Source organism: Acartia tonsa, chromosome 4 (genome assembly GCF_053477335.1).
Source record: "Acartia tonsa isolate MP-2025a chromosome 4, ASM5347733v1, whole genome shotgun sequence".
Lineage (NCBI taxonomy): Eukaryota > Metazoa > Arthropoda > Copepoda > Calanoida > Acartiidae > Acartia > Acartia tonsa.
Genome location: NC_137263.1, coordinates 6,849,721 through 6,867,969, shown reverse-complemented (window position 1 = coordinate 6,867,969; position 18,249 = coordinate 6,849,721). Strand labels below are relative to the sequence as shown.

At 31.5% G+C, this 18,249-nt stretch overlaps 1 protein-coding gene across 1 annotated transcript in view; it reads right to left on the bottom strand.

Moving 5' to 3' along the window:
- LOC145315847 (uncharacterized) overlaps nt 1-16,794 on the bottom strand; it is a 78,943-nt gene extending 62,149 nt beyond the window's left edge. The window contains exon 1 of the mRNA XM_080155973.1: nt 16,574-16,794. The gene's annotated coding sequence lies outside the window, so the exon portion shown is untranslated. The remainder of the gene's footprint in view (nt 1-16,573) is intronic.
- Between the last annotated feature and the right edge of the window lie 1,455 nt (nt 16,795-18,249).

Here is an 18,249-nt window from a genome sequence, read left to right as displayed (position 1 = left end):
GCGCAGAGCGGTGTACATAATATTTGAGAGTGAGTACCAGAATATGCATATAACATACATAGAGGTCCATCCAGGCCTAGGCCGCCCTTGCTGACCTATACTCGCCAATATTTCTCTTTGCAACAATATAATATAATATATTCACATTTGCATTTGATGGTAAAATCCTAAATATTTTATGTAGAGCACCTTTTAACATGTCCTGTACACTTTTTAATTTTTCTAGTTTTTGTATATTATATGCTTTTATATATAGGGACAGGTCGCTTTGTTGCTGGATTAAACTTGCTTTGAAATTATATAAGACGATTCCTCTGATTTATAAGCATCTACTCTTTATATTATTTGTAGTATTCGTTTAATATTTTTGTGCTTCGCTTCTTAAGGATGTTGTCATCCTTGTTACTTTTAATTCCAGATTTAGTAATGTCGATAAAAGTCAGTAAAAGTTGCTTCTATTAAGTTGGGTTTGGGGAGTTTAAGAAGATGTCACTTGATCAAGGTCTAAAAATAAAAAAAAACAAGGATAAGGATTGGTACAAGCTTCACTTGCAAACTAATGGATGCTACCTACTTGCCTGTCTTATATTCTTCTCACACTTATAACAGAAAAAAACTGTGTTATGCATCATATTCAAATTCATCTGTACAATATGTATTTCTAAGCATATTTGTTCAACTATTTTATACAAGTTGTATTGGACTATATAATCATGAACAATATCGTCTCTATGCCGCGAAGCAACATCAAGAAACAGTGTAGAGACTGTAGAGTCTGGAATGTATAGGCAATGAGAAGTCTGGAATGTCCAGATATTTTAGTGAATTAACACTTTAGAGTTTATAGATACAAAAAGTCTAGAATACATAAATACTAAAAAGTCTACTAAATATTAAGTCTAGGCTGTATACACTGTTCAGAGTTAAATGCGTAGATATAATACAGTATAGACTGCGTAGATAATGTAGAATCTGGTTAGTTTAGGTTCTGCATAGATTTTTAAAAATAATAGGCTACATATGAAATGTTAAGCCTAGCCTTCTTAGATGCTAAAGGATTGAGACTGCGTACTCTCTGTAGTGTCTTAAACAAGCATTAGCAAACTTTAAGAGTAGCCGGGCACTTGTATAGATAATTGTGTGGTCAAATGTAATGTTTTACAAAATCCGGACAGGCCTATCATGGCAATTGTGCTGCCTTGGTCTGGATGTTTTATAATTCCTATACATATTGATCGCCCACGCAGGACACACATACAAACTTTTACTCACGCATAGGTCCACACACTTAAATATGGAAGCATTGTAAGGACATAGAATTTCAACCTCATAGTATATGATAGATGTGATTTTGATATAATAATTGTCTGATTATTTTGTCGACATTAAAGGAAACAATACGCTTTAATTGTTAATCCTTTGTCTTTAACTACAGTCTTGTATTGATATACTAATATCACAAAAGTTTAATATGGAAAGAACATACATAAAAATACCTCCCCAATTATCCTAACCTAGTTTAACTGGGTTGCGTTTTGGAAGAAACCCTCTCCTACCCCGCTACCCCCCCTACGAGAATTATTTTTTCTCGTATTCATTCGAATCCGGTGGATAGGAACCGGTTCTCATCCATACGAAAAAACTATGTCTAGCATCGTATTATATCCAGTTTTCTACGAATATAGGAATGTACAATCATAAGATTAAAACTAGTTTTTTTTAGCCCCGTGGTGTACATAATTGTACATTCTATATCCGCGGAAAGCCGTTTATAATACGATACGAGAAATAACTATTTTATAATTTAGAAGCTTTATAAAGTGTCTCAAAAGTTCAGATGTGTGAAGTCATAAAAATGAGAGATGAGAAGATAAGTGGGAAATGAAGCCACTAAAAAAGAGATGGATTTAGACGTATTCTTATGACGTCACACGGCTGATTTTTTGAGACACTTTGTAAAGCTACATAATTTTTCTGTAAGAACATCCAACGGAGTAAAAATTGACACTGTTAATGATTTTTGTCTAAGAAATTTTTTTATCTAATTTGTTATGCATTATAATCTTTACCATTTACCTAATTATTTTATGATAAATAAACATCTAAAATTCAAAGAAATTTAAAATCAGTCTCTCTGTCAATCTTAGTATACCAAAAGATCACAGAAACGCAATTTTTAATTGGGGAAACCTTACCAGCCGTTTCCATTTATAGGGGAATGGACAACCTCCTTCATGAAAAAAAATACGCCTGCTTAAATATCTACCGATAAATTTTTCCCATTTCTTTCATTTTAAACAAAATTAAGTGGAAAGGGCCCCGAAGCCCAGAGAGGCTATAGGCGAAGACGCCAGTTTGATATCAAAGTATATGTGTGTAAGGGGGGGAAAGGGAGAGTGACTGCCATTTAGTTTTGTATGAAAGTAAAAGCTTTGTCTAAACCTGACATGTTTATCACTTCAGGCAGAGAAAACAACTCTTTGTTTCACTTGGACGTTTTTTTTCAATTTTTGGTGATATTCCTCCCAACAACAAGTGGACCACACGTAATCAATCCCATATTTTATCAAATTAAACCCTGAGAAGGGAGTTTAAACCCTGCCGGGTACAAGCCCTGAAGAGATCGATATAGACAAACTTAACCTAACCAAACCTAAAAAAAGCATAACAATTAAGTTTTTATTAAAGGGTGGAGGGGGTTGATGGGTGCTCTGTGGGTGGTAAGTGGGATATTGTCAATTTTCCTTTTATCATCTAAATAATGATTTGCGTTTCAGTGGACATTTTGTTTTGGTTTATACATCATTATTTTCTTTTATTAAACCTATATCAATCATTTTTTCAATAATATAATTTATTATTTCTAGTGTGCTCTAGGCATTTTTGTGATATCAACAATAAAGATTAAAATTAAATGAAATATTATATATTATTCAATATTAAAGTGATAGTTTTATGAAGAGGATTTTCATTTGGTAATCCAAGTGCTTTTCTTTCCTTTAAATGATTGGATTGCAAGTTTAAGAGTATTTTCATTTTAATAAATATATTTGCCTTGTTGTTTTTTTAGTTAACCCTTACTGTTTACTGTGTATAGTCATAAAATATGCCTGTTTATGGGCCAATACATTGTCCATCCCACTGTTGTTAATGTCGCCATTCTGACATAGCAGTAATAGTTACAACTGTTAACATCTTTTAGCTATGACTAAATTTTGGCCGAGATTCGAACTATTTACCGCCGACTAACTTACGTAGTTGCGTTAATGGAACCATCTTTTTAAGACCCTTAATATTGTGCAAGTCAACGATGTTTTTGCCACAATGATTTTCTTAAATAAAGATTAAGGTGTGTATTTGTATCTAAGTAATAAGATTTTAAAATATAACCATAAAATTATAAGCAGTTGCGCGGCTTCTCTACAATTTAAAAAAAAAATTTCGGTTTGTTAGTCTGCCTGTCAGGCATTTTGTTAACCTTTACTTTTGACAATATAATTTTCTTTTTCATTCTTGATATTCATTTATCTCCGTATAGTCCTTTTATTATTCTGTTCATTTTGAATTTTTGTTTCTTAGCCTATTTGTTTATAATGCAATATAATTTAAGTTTAGCAGAATTTATTAATTTGTTTCAAAAAGCTCAACTTCTATAATTCGCCATCATTCTTGTTTACAAATCTAAAATTTTGAAAGTGATCCCCGCCTTTAAGAACTTGTTCCATTGTTAACCTCATATTCATGCACTTTAAAAATAGGATTTATAAATGTACAATATTTAACTGTTTAATAGGCATTTCACACCAGATTAATTTATCAACATATACTTCATAATAGAGTGTTATGATAAATCTGAGATCTAAAGGGATAAAACAACGCCCGATAAATTGATATTCATCCCCAATGATGTTACACAAAATTACCCCTTCTGTAGATTAAAGTTAGTGGTTGAAATGTTTGAACACCCAACTTAATGAACGGATTAAACAAAATTAAACAAAGTCCCCAAAGTTGTTAAGCCAACGAATAAGAAAATGTTATTATAAAACTTTGGAGACTAGTGAATAAACAGCACATTTTCCCATTCTCTCTGAATATAAATACAAAAGTATATGTACATATATTAACAACACTTGTTTCTTCCTTAAATGCATTTTTAAAAGTCTCATTTTTATTCTTCAGATTTGATGGCAGAATTTACAAAATAATAATTATTGTTTAATACTCTTATTGTCTAATGACTATCACGGAATCTGTGCTTATACTTAAGTTAAATTTATGTCTATTTATGAAAAGTTATTTTTCAAGTCCAAGACATTTGTAATTTAAACAGAAAATAATTCATAACTTGAAACCATACTAGAAACTCGGCCATGATGAAAAACTAATCCGAAATTTTAGAGATCATAACGAACAGGCTGTTAAAAAAATATTGTGATTTAGATCAGTTAATTTTTTTTAACTAACAAACAAAAGTAGAAGGTGAACAATTGGAATTACTTGGAGAGAAATATCCAACCCTGACATAAACATGTTTGTATTACTTGGAGAGAAATATCCTACCCTGACATAAACATGTTTGTATTACTTGGAGAGAAATATCCAACCCTGACATAAACATGTTTGTATTACTTGGAGAGAAATATCCAACCCTGCCATAAACATGTTAGTATTACTTGGAGAGAAATATCCAACCCTGACATAAACATGTTAGTATTACTTGGAGAGAAATATCCAACCTTGACATAAACATGTTTGTATTACTTGGAGAGAAATATCCAACCCTGACATAAACATGTTTGTATTACTTGGAGAGAAATATCCAACCCTGACATAAACATGTTTGTATTTTTATTATGGAGCAGAAATAACTAAGAACATGATTAAATAGATAAATACTATACTTCACTAGCTACGCTTAAACAAGGACAATAATATTAACATGAAATTACAACAACATTTCAAAAGTTTTCAATAACAAATGATATTGGGTCAAATTCTATACATTTTATTGTGCTAGTCTAGGAAATTGCATTAGATTAATTGCTTATTTGGGATAAGAGGGTTAATTTTCAGAGCTGATTTAATTTATTTGAATCGAAATTAAACCTAAAATTTGTATTTGACCAACCACGGCAAAGATTAGAGTATGAAGATAGAAAAGAGAAATCTCATTACATTGTTCAAAAAAAGCCATAACTTATACTTATATCGCCCATTTTAACTTTTAAAAATAGAATGTGATATAAAAACATCTGCTTAACATTTTGCAATATTTAAGTTATGGAATCGTTGGTTATAAAGTAGTTTTGCTACTATAATTATGTAGTTTATATCAGATCTAGACTGGGTGTAGGTTACTCAAACATCACACACACACACACACACACACACACACATCTCATATGTCTAAAGGACATAAGGATAGTAAAAATCTATATGTCATCATATTCTATGGTTAACTAATGGAAATTAGATTAGAAATTTTTATTATACACGATTTAAAACAATGACATCCAAGCTTTTTTATTGGGATAAAATTTAGCTTTAAAAGTTTGAGAAAGTAAAATGAGAGGTTTCGAAGTTTGAGGGGCGTAAACACCCGTTTACCACCCCTTATACGTCTATGATGTAGAATGTCTATACTTTTGCACCAATTAACTTGCCTGATTTTGGGGGCCATAAAGACAATCCTCCAAAGAGAAAAAAAGACCTTGTTAAAATTTACAACCGACCCCATATGATTAAAGGACGAAGCCACTAGTCATAATGAAAAATACTAAGCTTATTTTACTTTTTTTAAGATTATCTATGTAACTATTTTCAATTTTTATTATGTCATAAGAATTTATTTAGAGTAAAAATAACGAAAACAAATTTTTGGAGAATTTAATTGTTACCCATACTCCTGCAAACACACACACACATTCAAACATTTACATGACCATATCTTAAGTGTCCTTTTAAGGGCTGGATTATGCTTCATCTGGTCACTAAGGAGTAAAAATAGACAAAAATTTATTCGAATCACTAACTTTTAGATCAAATCTTTGGAAATGCGATCAAAAAGCAATATTTTAAACGGCAATCCAATTTAATAAGAAGAATTTAAGATCATATTAGCTGTTTGTATAGTTTTAATAACACAGTGATACAAAAAACCTTTAAAAAGTCTGATTACGATTCTTTATTCAATTGTGAAATTTTATCATTATTATGTCCAGAATCGTGCTTAAGGTTGTGTATAGCCCATAAAGTTGTCAAGCCTCAGCTTTTTTGCCAATTTAAACTTCTGGTGGGCGGAGTTATACCTTAACATTAACAACTTTATTTAAATGCATTCATATATTTTTTAAAGCGAAGCAGCTCTACATTTAGGGGTCTTTTATACGTACATAATGGATAGTAACGTTCCTAAATTTGAGTATTTTAGAAGCATACTATCGATTTTAAATCTTGAACTAGTATCCCTTTTTGGCAATTAGGTATCATATAATTTGAAAAGCTCAGAAACTGCAGTGTTAACAGGAAATTCCTATTATTTGATATACTGACTTTTTACTTTTTTTGATAAATGTTTTTATTTAAGTAATAATATAGCAAAATAGTAATATGGTAGAATAACATAGAATTTATTTACTTTCAAATACGCTTTCTTTCTATAATCGTTAAAGTTTGTATGTATATCTGTCTGATTTTTTAAGCTTCGCTTTTATGTATGTTGTCATCCTTATTAGACATCATTTTAATAGTATACTATTTTTGCACTGTAAACACATCTCTTTCGGGGGAATGATTTATATTATTTTACTTGTTTCAGCACTTTTTAAAAAATGATTATTATCTAGAAGGAACAAGAACATTTATGTCCAAAAGTCGCAACAGAAGCAATTTTGGGTATTGTAGGTTTCGTGATATCGCCTCTTAAGGGGTGTTTCGTCGTATTTTCACAGTAGCTTTTGATAGGCTGTTTTAGGTTAGGTTAGGTTAGTTTAGGTGAATGTTAATAATTACCCCGCAGAATTAGAAGTAGTAGAAAAGAAACTGTGAAAATACGACGAAACGCCCCTTAAGAGGAGATGTCACGAAACTGATAATTTTATAAAAAAAAAGATTGTAAGATTAGAGGAAATTTTCAGTCAAGCAGTAGACGTTATTTTTCATTGAGGAAAAACTAAATTTGATCTTTTGAGGAATAGCGAATAAATAAAATATGATGTTATTTATCGATATAGTAATTATGTTTTTCAAAAAGCATCAATATGCTAAAAAATATACATTTAATATACTTTTCAACAGACAGACGTAATGTAACACCCTATTTATAAAGTAGGTACACTACGAAAAAAAATGGTAATGCCAGTCATTTACTGACCTCTAATTTCACTTTTATGGTCATGATCAAATCTTTTCTAGCAAGATATTAGTTGAAAAATATAAAAATAAATCTTGTTTTCAACTGATGAAAGGTTGATAAGATAACACTTCTGTACGCCCCCTTCTTTCAATTCAACAACAACTGCGTAAAATGATATAAAATTAAGGTCCTTTACTGGAATCTATTTTTGAACCACCGAATCCCCCCCCCCATTCCAATATCTTTAATTTTTTAGAAGAAAAAAAAATATTTCTATCGCCTGTAGGGGGCACTATTCCTGCGGGTACCTATCCGTTCGAAGAACTAATCTTGCAGTGCGAGGCTGTTTTAACTTTATAGGATTTTTAACAAAAATTCCAAATAAAAGAATATGTTTGATACATATTAAGACATTCAACATTTAACACATCAAAATTAAACAAACATGTAAAAGCAGATAAGAAAATATAATTCATTTCCAAACTATAAATTATAATTCTATAAAATTGGTCTAATTTTCTTAAACATGACAAGTACATAGCATTACAAAAGCCGCAAATTTTTCTGAACACATGCTTATTAAACGGATAGCAAAGGAGAGAAGTTAAGAGAGGAATGGTATATAGAAAATGTGCGGAGTGAAAGGGGAAAATAGGGGTAATTTTGTGTATCATCATTGGAAATGTACATCAATGTATCAGCCATTGTCTTATCCCTTTATATCCCTAGAAAATATGTAGACTTAAAATGGCAATGAGAACCTAAACCCGCTGAAGAAATAAAGTGAAACCGATTAAACTATTAAGACAAACTTACACTGGTTATTTGTAGAGTAGGTTTGTCACAAAACAAATTATCAAAAAAATGCAATCACTTCCATGGTCGTGAAAGAACAATAAGGTTAATTTCAATATAAAATTTTGATATGTTTATTGATTCAAGGATTTCTTGGCATTGTATTTATGCCAAAATATGAAAATAATTTTTTTCTCACTGTTTTATCCTTTCTATGCAAAAAAAAAGTCTTTATTGTATCTGCTTATTTTGACACGAAAACATTTATAATCAAGGTTTTGACAATATCGTGATTGTTCTTATAATTTTTCAAAACCAATTTAAGAGACGTTTCAGATGACATTGTAATCCTCTCCCCAATATTAACAGACTAACTTTTAGCTATAGAGTGCCATCGCTACTGAATAAAATCAATAAATAAAGCCGTGAAGATTATTCTCAATTAATTTGTCATTCTGTATTTTATTTATTTGTCTGGCCGTAGATTTTTGTTGATACTGTGCCAATTTATACATCACAATAATATCCACAATTAATTAATATATGACAGCTTTATGTCAGGACAGATAACAGTAATAAATGAAAATTGAATCATTGGCTCTCCAGCAGACGCGTGCACAGGATTTTACCAGGGGGATGCGCGAAGTACACTCGAAAACTTGTACACCCCCCTTAATCTTAAATCAAGTAAGGTGTTGAGGGGTGTAATACAGAAAATTATAGAGTTGTAAATTTATTGTCAGATAAGTGGATACACCCTCTAGGTTAAATTTGTAAGGGAAAAGTGACTTTTTTAACTTCTCATTCTCATTACCTAAATATCTAAAGTAATTAATTCTATGAATTGAGAAATTTTGCTTTTCACAAGACCAATTTATGATTCATTGTACTAACCTTGTACCCTTGGCGACAACAGAAACCAATAGTGATAGGTATTGATTGGTGTAACCACTAGTGGTTACCCAAAATATTTGCTGTCTCAGTTACAAAAACAAATTAAAGAAATACGCGTCTCCAAGAATGTAGGATCTAAGAAAGCGAGGCCATTACTGACAGGTGTTTGACATGAAAATATTCGAAAATTAATATCCTTTCAATGTTTATATGTGAAGCCTTTGGAATCTTTAAATGAATGTGCTAAATTTGGTCTCTCCATCCCTGCATTATCAAAGTATGTGGGTGTCTATCTTTGTATAATTATATACCCCAGTGTTACTTAATACCTTAAAAATAACTGGACTATAATAGGAAGGAAGGGGACAATGGGCTGTTTATTACACTAGTTCCCAAAGTTTGTTATAACGTTTACTTATTTGTTGGCCTAACAACTTTGGGGACTTTTAATGAACTTTAATTCAAGTGTCAAAACATTTTTACCAATAACAGAAGAGTAAATTCTGTGTATCAACATTGGGGATGCAAATCAATTTATCGGCCAGAGGATCCCTGGGACAATAATGTGTACACTATTTAGTAGAGCTTTCAAATAATCTCAAAACCAAGGAAAAATAATCCACTTTCACTAATGTCTTTACAAAAGTTTTACCATGTAAAAGACAAACAATTTGGAATTATGTATTTGCTTCGCTACAATTTTAAAACACAGCTTTTCTACTCTAACCAATACTGTTAATGTTTGAATTAAAAATAAATTAACCATGAACATTAGACCTGTTCAATATTTTAACATCTTAGTTTTCAGTTTACGCTGTTGAATACATAAATTTGGCCAATGTGTCTAAGTTAGACAACTAAAGCCTCTTTGATTTGATACTTTTGTCAATGGATCATTGGTAATCAATGGATTTTCATAGACTTTTTAAAGTTTATTGTTCTTTTTTTATTCATTTTTAGTGTGAAAAGGACTATTTCGTTGTGCAATGTTCGTTAAAAGAAGGACTGTTTTTATGCTTTGTAGGAGTTAAAGATTTGACTGAGTCAAAATCTGTTTTTGGATATTTTGAATATAAAAACTAAGAATAAAAATAATGAACAGATCTAATGAACGCACATATACAATATACACAATAAAAACAATAAACTGTGTGTGTATAATACAAACACACACACATATACACTTTTATAATACACAGGATATGAATTCATAGAATCCAATTATCATTTGGTTTACATTATTATCTTTTATAGGCTTTGTCTTGCGGCCCCCTTTACACCCCATAAAGGTATACACACAAAAACAAAACATATATGCAAGAAAGAAAATCTGAAAATAATTTGATTTATTATCATTGTAATATTTTCGTAATTGAGATGGAGTAATATACGACCATTTTTTGACTTGCCAAACAGTTTGTGGTAGCATAAATTTTTCTAGTTGACACATTCGAAAATAAAAGACAGGGTTATCAAATGAAAGGTACTTTCAGTACACCTTAATATACTTTCAGCTGACCTTTCTCATAACGATCAAATTGGATGAATTTGCTGCGATTTTGAGACCAAAAAAAAGTATTTCTTTGTCTGATGTACTGTTACGCTGTACTTATTTGTTTTTGATAGTTATTGAGCTTTATTACAAGTTTATATATGATACGTGCCTCAGAATATTATGTGGTAACCACAGAGCATACCTCCAGACCACACGACCACTCCTACACTATCCACACTGTGCTCATGGATGAAATAAGCTTTAGGTTGTTGCTAAACAAGTAAATAACCACAGTCTGTTGCCTTTTGGGTGAAGAATAATAAAATATTTAAACGAAAATCCAAATTATTTCTTCTCGCAAGATATTCTGATTTTTACGATTTCAACAGTTAGGGAGTTGAATCCATTTTTATAGAAGCAGAAATATAATCTATGATTATGGTTTGGACCCTCTAAAACTGTAATCTACCTTTCCACTTTCCCCTCTCTTGGTGAAGATATCTTCAACGCCGATACGATTTTTGAAATGTAAGATTCTACATTCCCTTCTCTTGGTGAAGATATCTTCAACGCTGATACGATTTTTGAAATGTAAGATTCCACTTTCCCCTCTCTTGTTGAAGATATCTTCAACGCCGATACGATTTTTGAAATTTAAGATTCCACTTTTGCCTCTCTTGGTGAAGATATCTTCAACAAGAGAGACAAAAGTGGAATCTTATATTTCAAAAATCGTATCGGCGTTGAAGATATCTTCAACAAGAGAGGGGAAAGTGGAAGGGTAGATTACAGTTTTAGAGGGTCCAAACCATAATCATAGATTATATTTCTGCTTCTATAAAAATGGATTCAACTCCCTAACTGTTCAACTGAAACGATTTCTATGAAAAAAAGGAATTCATTACCTAAATCATGTTGTTTATAATTCTACACCCAAAATATAACAATACTGTAGCTTATTATTGGAATTACAACTACCTTCAACTTTGTTTTTTGCAAAAGCACAGTGTGTAAGATATACAAAATTTTATTATGTATTATAGCCTCAATTTTTACCTTCTTTTATACAGATCATCTAATTATGATTATCTAGCCTTTATCATTTTCAACCCAAAACTGTTTTATAGATTGAAAGAAATGAAAGGCTCATTAGTAGAGATAATTATCTGTAAGTTCATTATTTAACAATGTAAATGAAGCGTAATAAACTCAAAAAAGAATCATCTTGAATTGATTGAATGAAATGTTAGGGCTAGCCAGCCGTTTAATAGGTTGGTGCGTCGGACCATTAGCTTTAGTTATAAAAATGTTAGTTGAACTATAAATAGTTGTACAAATCCACTTGTATAGGCATGCCTTATTTTCCTTCTATCAGATAGTTCCAAGCTACCAAATACAAACATTTACACATAAAATCGACAATCTATAATCCTATCTCAAGATCCTTGAGCATTTAGAATTGCGAGGCAGAGAAAAAGTGAATAATTTGACCAATCATCACAATTAAAGGAAAGTTTCTAGTGGGTAAAAAGTTTAAAATAAATTGACCATTGGCAAAGAAGGTGGCCACTAGCTAGAGCTAGGCATATAAGGCCTGGTGGCCAAAGATTGCATGAATTATTTGAATGATTGATAAATCACGAGATTTCTTAGTTAAAATTACTCAATAAGATTTTTTAAAATAAAGTTTCTAAAAATATTTATATTCATATTATTTCCGAAAAAGAATTAAGACTATTTTTTTTAATAAACAATGAAAAGAAAGGTTTACAGATACAAACAAAATAGGAAAAAATAGGTCAAAAAAAGAGTTTAAGAGGTTGAAATCATTTTTGGGATTGTTTTAATATTTATGAAAGCCTGATTATAGAGTAGCTACTCCATGAATAAAACATTTTTTAAATTTAGAATTACAAGTCTTTTAACAATTTTAACAATGCACCTAAAGTTTTTTGGGGTATAGTCCTTTCCACGACATCCTCCATAAGGAGCGATTCTTCGTATTTGTAAAATGGCTTTTTATAGGTTATTTTAGGTTAGGTTAGGTTATATTGTGTTAGGTGATTGCCCCACAGGGTTAGAGCCCCCCGCAGGGGCTAGAAATAAGAGAAAAGCTACTGTGAAAAATAAGAAGAATCGCTCCTTATGGAGAGATGTCGTGGAAAGGACTATACCCGTTTTTTGTGAAGAAAAAGGGTTACAAGGCAAACATCCATTAGTTTTCCATCTATACATTTGGATGTTTGACCAGTCAGACATATTTATCATTTATGCCAAACAGACACACCTACACACACACACACCAACACATGTATTTTTAACCATCTCCCCCATTCTTCCTCCTTGAAAGCCATTTGATCCTTAAAATTTCTTGTTTTCAAATCCCATTTCTATTGATTCACGCCCCGCTCAAAGTGGGCAGTTTCGCATCTTAAATTTTACCAAGCCCTCTCAATTTTTTTTCTCTCACTTACCCCCTTACCTGCGCCCTGTCCCCCTTTTCTTCTTCCGTTTAAAAAAGAATTCGTATACATATCTGAGCATATATATCTGTATATATATGCCTATAAACTGGTATTTTCACCTGTAGAGAGAACCCTTAAGCCATGACTTCCATATTGTTACTCCTCTTTTTTTTTATGTGTCTACCCCCTTGCTTGGCTGGTAATGCAAGAAAGTCCAACGAATTTAAATTCCATTCCGCCCCGAGCCTTCAAGGAATTGAATGCCTAATGCTTTAATGGAAGGGCCACTTTAGGAATGGGGAAATTTATAAAAACCCGCGTGCACACACGCACACACAGACACACACACACACACAAATATTTACTTGTATAAAAACAATGTTAAAAAGCCAGCCAAAAACTGACCATATTGTTTGCTTTTAAGAACATGAAATCTATTAAATGGGTTGTTTTTGCCGTATCAATGTACAAAAACTTATTTCATGAAAGAACGGAGAAATTTAAATTCCTTTACAAATATCCAGAATAAAATGTCCTTATTTTTTTATCGTAATAATTTAGAAAATATAGAACTCTTTAGAACTCCCACACAAGCAAAGCTTTAAATATTTGGAAATTCAATATATTTGGAAAATAGTACTAAAAGTATCTTAAAGAACTCTAACTCCAATATATTTATGTCATGTATCTGTTTCCAGATTTTTGAAACAAAAATATACCCACCAATAACAAAAATAAAGATTTTGTACTGTGTCAAGAATGCTTTATATAAACTTTTTAAAAGCGAAGCTTTTCTATAATTAGGGTCGGTCCGTCCGTACGTCCGTCCGTCCGTACGTCCGTCCGTCCGTCCGTCACGGATAGCTTTTTTCGTTAATTTAGACATGTTAGAATTGTCCTATCGATTTCAAATTTTGCATGGTGATTCCTTTAGTAGTTAGGTACGATTTAGAAAGCGTAGCAATTCTATAATCATTGCCAAAATGTCGGTACGTCCATTTTAAACATGTTGATTTTTTTACTTTTTTAAATAGTTTTTTCGTTAATTTAGGCATGTTAGAATTGTCCTATCGATTTAAAATTTTGCATGGTGATTCCTGTAATAGTTAGGTACGAGTTAGAAAGCGTAGCAACTCTATAATCATTACCAGAATGTCCGTACGTCCATTTTAAACATGTTGACTTTTTTTTACATTTTTAACAACAAATTTTTATGTGACCTAATTATCTGATAAGTCTGATTTTTAGTATACTGATTCCTGGGACAACAAAGTACAATATTATAATCAAAGCAACTCTATAATCAAGTCCTAAAAATGTAAGTATGTCCATAATCATTATCCTGTATCAAGCAGTTCTTCAACATATTTACTTACAATTTTGCTCTGACTCTTATACATTCGCATTCTGATTATTCAGTTCTGACATTATTCAAGTGTTAATGTCCGTTTGTCCTACCGTTTCAGAGCTTCGCTTTTATGGATGTTGTCATTCTTGTTCATTAATAATCTAGAAATCCCCTGTCTTAACGTGCAGATTACAATCAAAGAAAACTATGCTTTACAAAAAAAATGATTTTAAGCTAATCAAAAATGATATTAGAAAATGATATATCATAAAATCAATCTAGCGAGAGGAAACTGTAAATTTACTTCATTTGTTTTTTCATCTCATACTTGCTCGGCGGCTCTGATTGAAAAATGACGTTGATTTTCTCAGGAAAGCTTTAATGCTTTTTTTAAAGAGAAGTTTTTCTACATGTAGGGCCTGTCCGTACGTCGGTCCTACAAGTCTTAGAAATGTGAGTATGTTCCTAAAAAGCATTATTATTCAATAAATTTTGCGACGGGATTTACATTGATTTTTTTAAAGACTTCCAAATAATATCCTGTTTCTAATTTGTAAAATACTGTTAATCTTATTACTTGAGCTTGGCTTTAATAATGTTGTCATCCCTGTTACTTGCATGAATCTTCCTTTTAATGTTAAAAAACCATAAATGTTAGATTGTGATTAAATTCATTAGTCTAGGAATCATACAAATCAAAGAAATAATAAAACATGCATCATTTAGCTTTTATACATTTGTTTATCAGTTTAAAACATATATTAAGGAAGCTTACTATATATTTATCTAAGGGGTTGTTCTTTTTTGGCAAGGGGAAAATATCAAAATATCTTACCCAATGAGTAAATACTGTGTTACTTTTTTAGCACAAACTATTTTTATTGAAATATGGATAAAAAATGTTCTCTTGCTTAGTGTTAAAAGCATCAAAAATATATTAAAAAGCTAAAATATTAGTATCCAGTAGCAGCTAGCAGCAGCTTAAAGACAGTTTGTATAAGCATAGGGGTAAAAGAATAGAGGGGGATAGGGGTTTAATAACTTGTTGTCCCCGCCCCGTGGACCCTGTGCCGACTTTCAATTGGGTCTTTGAATATCATCTAATAGCGTCGCAAATATCAACTCAGTTCAGTCAGCTTAGAACTGAAGCTTGAGTAGGACTCATAACGGGTATAGTCCCTTTCGTGGCAACGCACCTTAAGGAACGATTCTTCGTATTTTTCACAGTAGCTTTTCTTCTTGTTCTAACCAATGCCGGGGGCTCTAACCCTGCGGGGCAAATTTTCTAACCCTGTGGGGCAATCACCTAACCCAATATAACCTAACCTAAAATAACCCATAAAAAGCCATTTTAAAAATACGATGAATCGCCCCTTAAGGGGCGTTGCCACGAAAGGGACTATTCCCCCTCATAACTTGTTCTGTCATTTGTTTGATTGTAAACTTTGGGGGTCTACGTTTATTTGAATAGTCTGTAGAAAGTGCTAGTGTCCATACGTTTCCACCAATAATTGTGATCTTTACAAGGAGTATTTTGTTTATCAAAATAGGATTAGTGGGTGGGGGGGTGGAGTGGGTTGTTAATTAATTTATCGTCTTATGTTCCCTAGATGACAACAGACTAATTAGCTCATATTAATATTATCACCACTAATATCATCGTCAAATAATTTATGATTATTAATTAAAACTATGAGTAAACCAATATGTTTTAGGTTGAAAGCATTTGATTTGAGGCAAAGATATGATTCATAGTAAATTTATACATTGTCTGACCTGAATTTTTGTAGCATCACTAGTTTTTTAACGGTCAAAGGTGAGCTTTCAATCTGATTAATTTGTAACATTGGCTGTTTAAAAAAATAGTTGATGTTTCTAATGTTAAATCATAACCAATGTTAGATTTAGGAAGACTTTCAAAACTTTTAAATTTTTAAAAATAGTATTTTGTTACAGATGTAATTTCTAACGTCTAATACCAAAATATTTACTGAATAGTAGAAATCAAAAGTAAAGAAGGGCAGTTTTATTCTCAATTAATGAAGAAAATCAAGACTTTTTCAAGTATTCTTTTTTAATAATTTTTTAAATGGCTTAAAACGCCTTTAGGTTAACATATGAGGTTGCCAGGCAAAAAAAGAATATGTCTCATTAAAAATGTAAACATTTGAGACTCATTATTTATGAGAATCTTCGTTTAAATTTCAAAAATAACTTACCAGTAAGAATTACATAATATTTTAAATTTTTAACTTCTTAACATTTAGTTAGTCATTATCACAAAAAAGCATTGATTTTAACACTTAAACTATCTTATAATCACTTTTTTTTATATAAATTATATTTGTTTTATGTATATCTTAATAAGTATTTTATGTTAATTTATTGAAAATCACAAAAAAATCACGGTAATATTCTACGTGAATGTTTAAATTTTACTGACTACTTTAGAGGCGCCCCCCGTCAACTTTTGCTGCAGCTTAGCTAGGGATACACGGAGTAAGAGAGAGGGAGGGGGGAGGAGGGCACCGGCGCTTTATTATTGTAAGTGGTCAGTAAGAAGGTGCCCACCACTACCTTCTTCTTGAACCTTGTGGTGGTAGGGGGGGGGGGGCGAGTGAGACCTCAACCCCTTGCGTAACAACATGCAAAACTTAGATTGTCCAACCAATTGTTAACCCACTTCCCCTTTCTCACACACACACACACACACACACACACACACACACACATATAAGTATTAATATATACGTACATATGTCCTTTTGGTTCGGAATATTTTTATACTACATATTTAGGTGCGGTAGCACTGTCCAATAAATATTTTTATTTGTAAGAATAATGATGAGAGTTACTGGGAAGGCATAAACCAACGCTGTCTTTCTTTCTTTTTATTTTTAAGCACAAAAATTGTGTAACACTTCGTCCTCCTCTGAAATTAGGGTCTGTCTGTTAGAATTGTCATCTCGATTTCAAACTTTGCATGATAATTCCTATAATGTTTTTTTATGTTCAATTTTGTTTAAACCTTAAAATTAATGTTCTGCTTATTAAGTTTGACACTATATAAGAGTTATTGTTCGTTTGTCCTTCTTTTTTATTTAAAAGCTTTGCTTTTATGGATACAGTCATCCTTGTTTTTTTTAAGAATTGGGCGATGATCTTTAAATCTTGCTAATTTTTTTGCTTAAACAACCCAGCTATTATTTATATCGACTATTTGACATTAATGAAATAAATTCAGGCTTACATACTATTGTCTTAACGATATTCTAATTACACTACATTCTTATTCTGACATAATAATTACAGAATATTTTTTACAAAGAATTGATATGATCAAATGGATAAAAAAATGGACGGGTCTAATTATAGCACGTCCACATGCATACGTAGTGACAAGATTTAACAAATTCACAAATTTGCTTTTATTTAATTTCAACCCTCTTTTCCTTTATCAGAATACTAGCAGCTACACCCCTAGAGTCCTCTAGGAGCACGTAAAATGTTTTTTTCTTCTTCAATCTATCAGCTGTTCACAAAAAATACTTTTTTCGGCCTCTAGATAGATTTAGTTATATCGTTTTAGTTTTGGCGATTTGTCTTGGAAGGTGGAGGTAACCTTCCACAAAATAGTTAAAAACTTTCTCTGGAACTGTAAGAAGCTTCACTGTAATGAGAACCATATCGGTTCGGCTGTTAGCGAGATACTTTTGTAAAGACAAACAGTCAGACAGACACATATCCTGTTATTTTTATATAAGGATTTTAGCCTTGCTAATGAAGATATAATTGTCCATGTTTCTCGATCATATTTATCTCTGTTAAGTACATCAACACGTCATTTATATGTATGTGTGACAGAATTGCTTATTTTGTTGGTTTACATCAATTT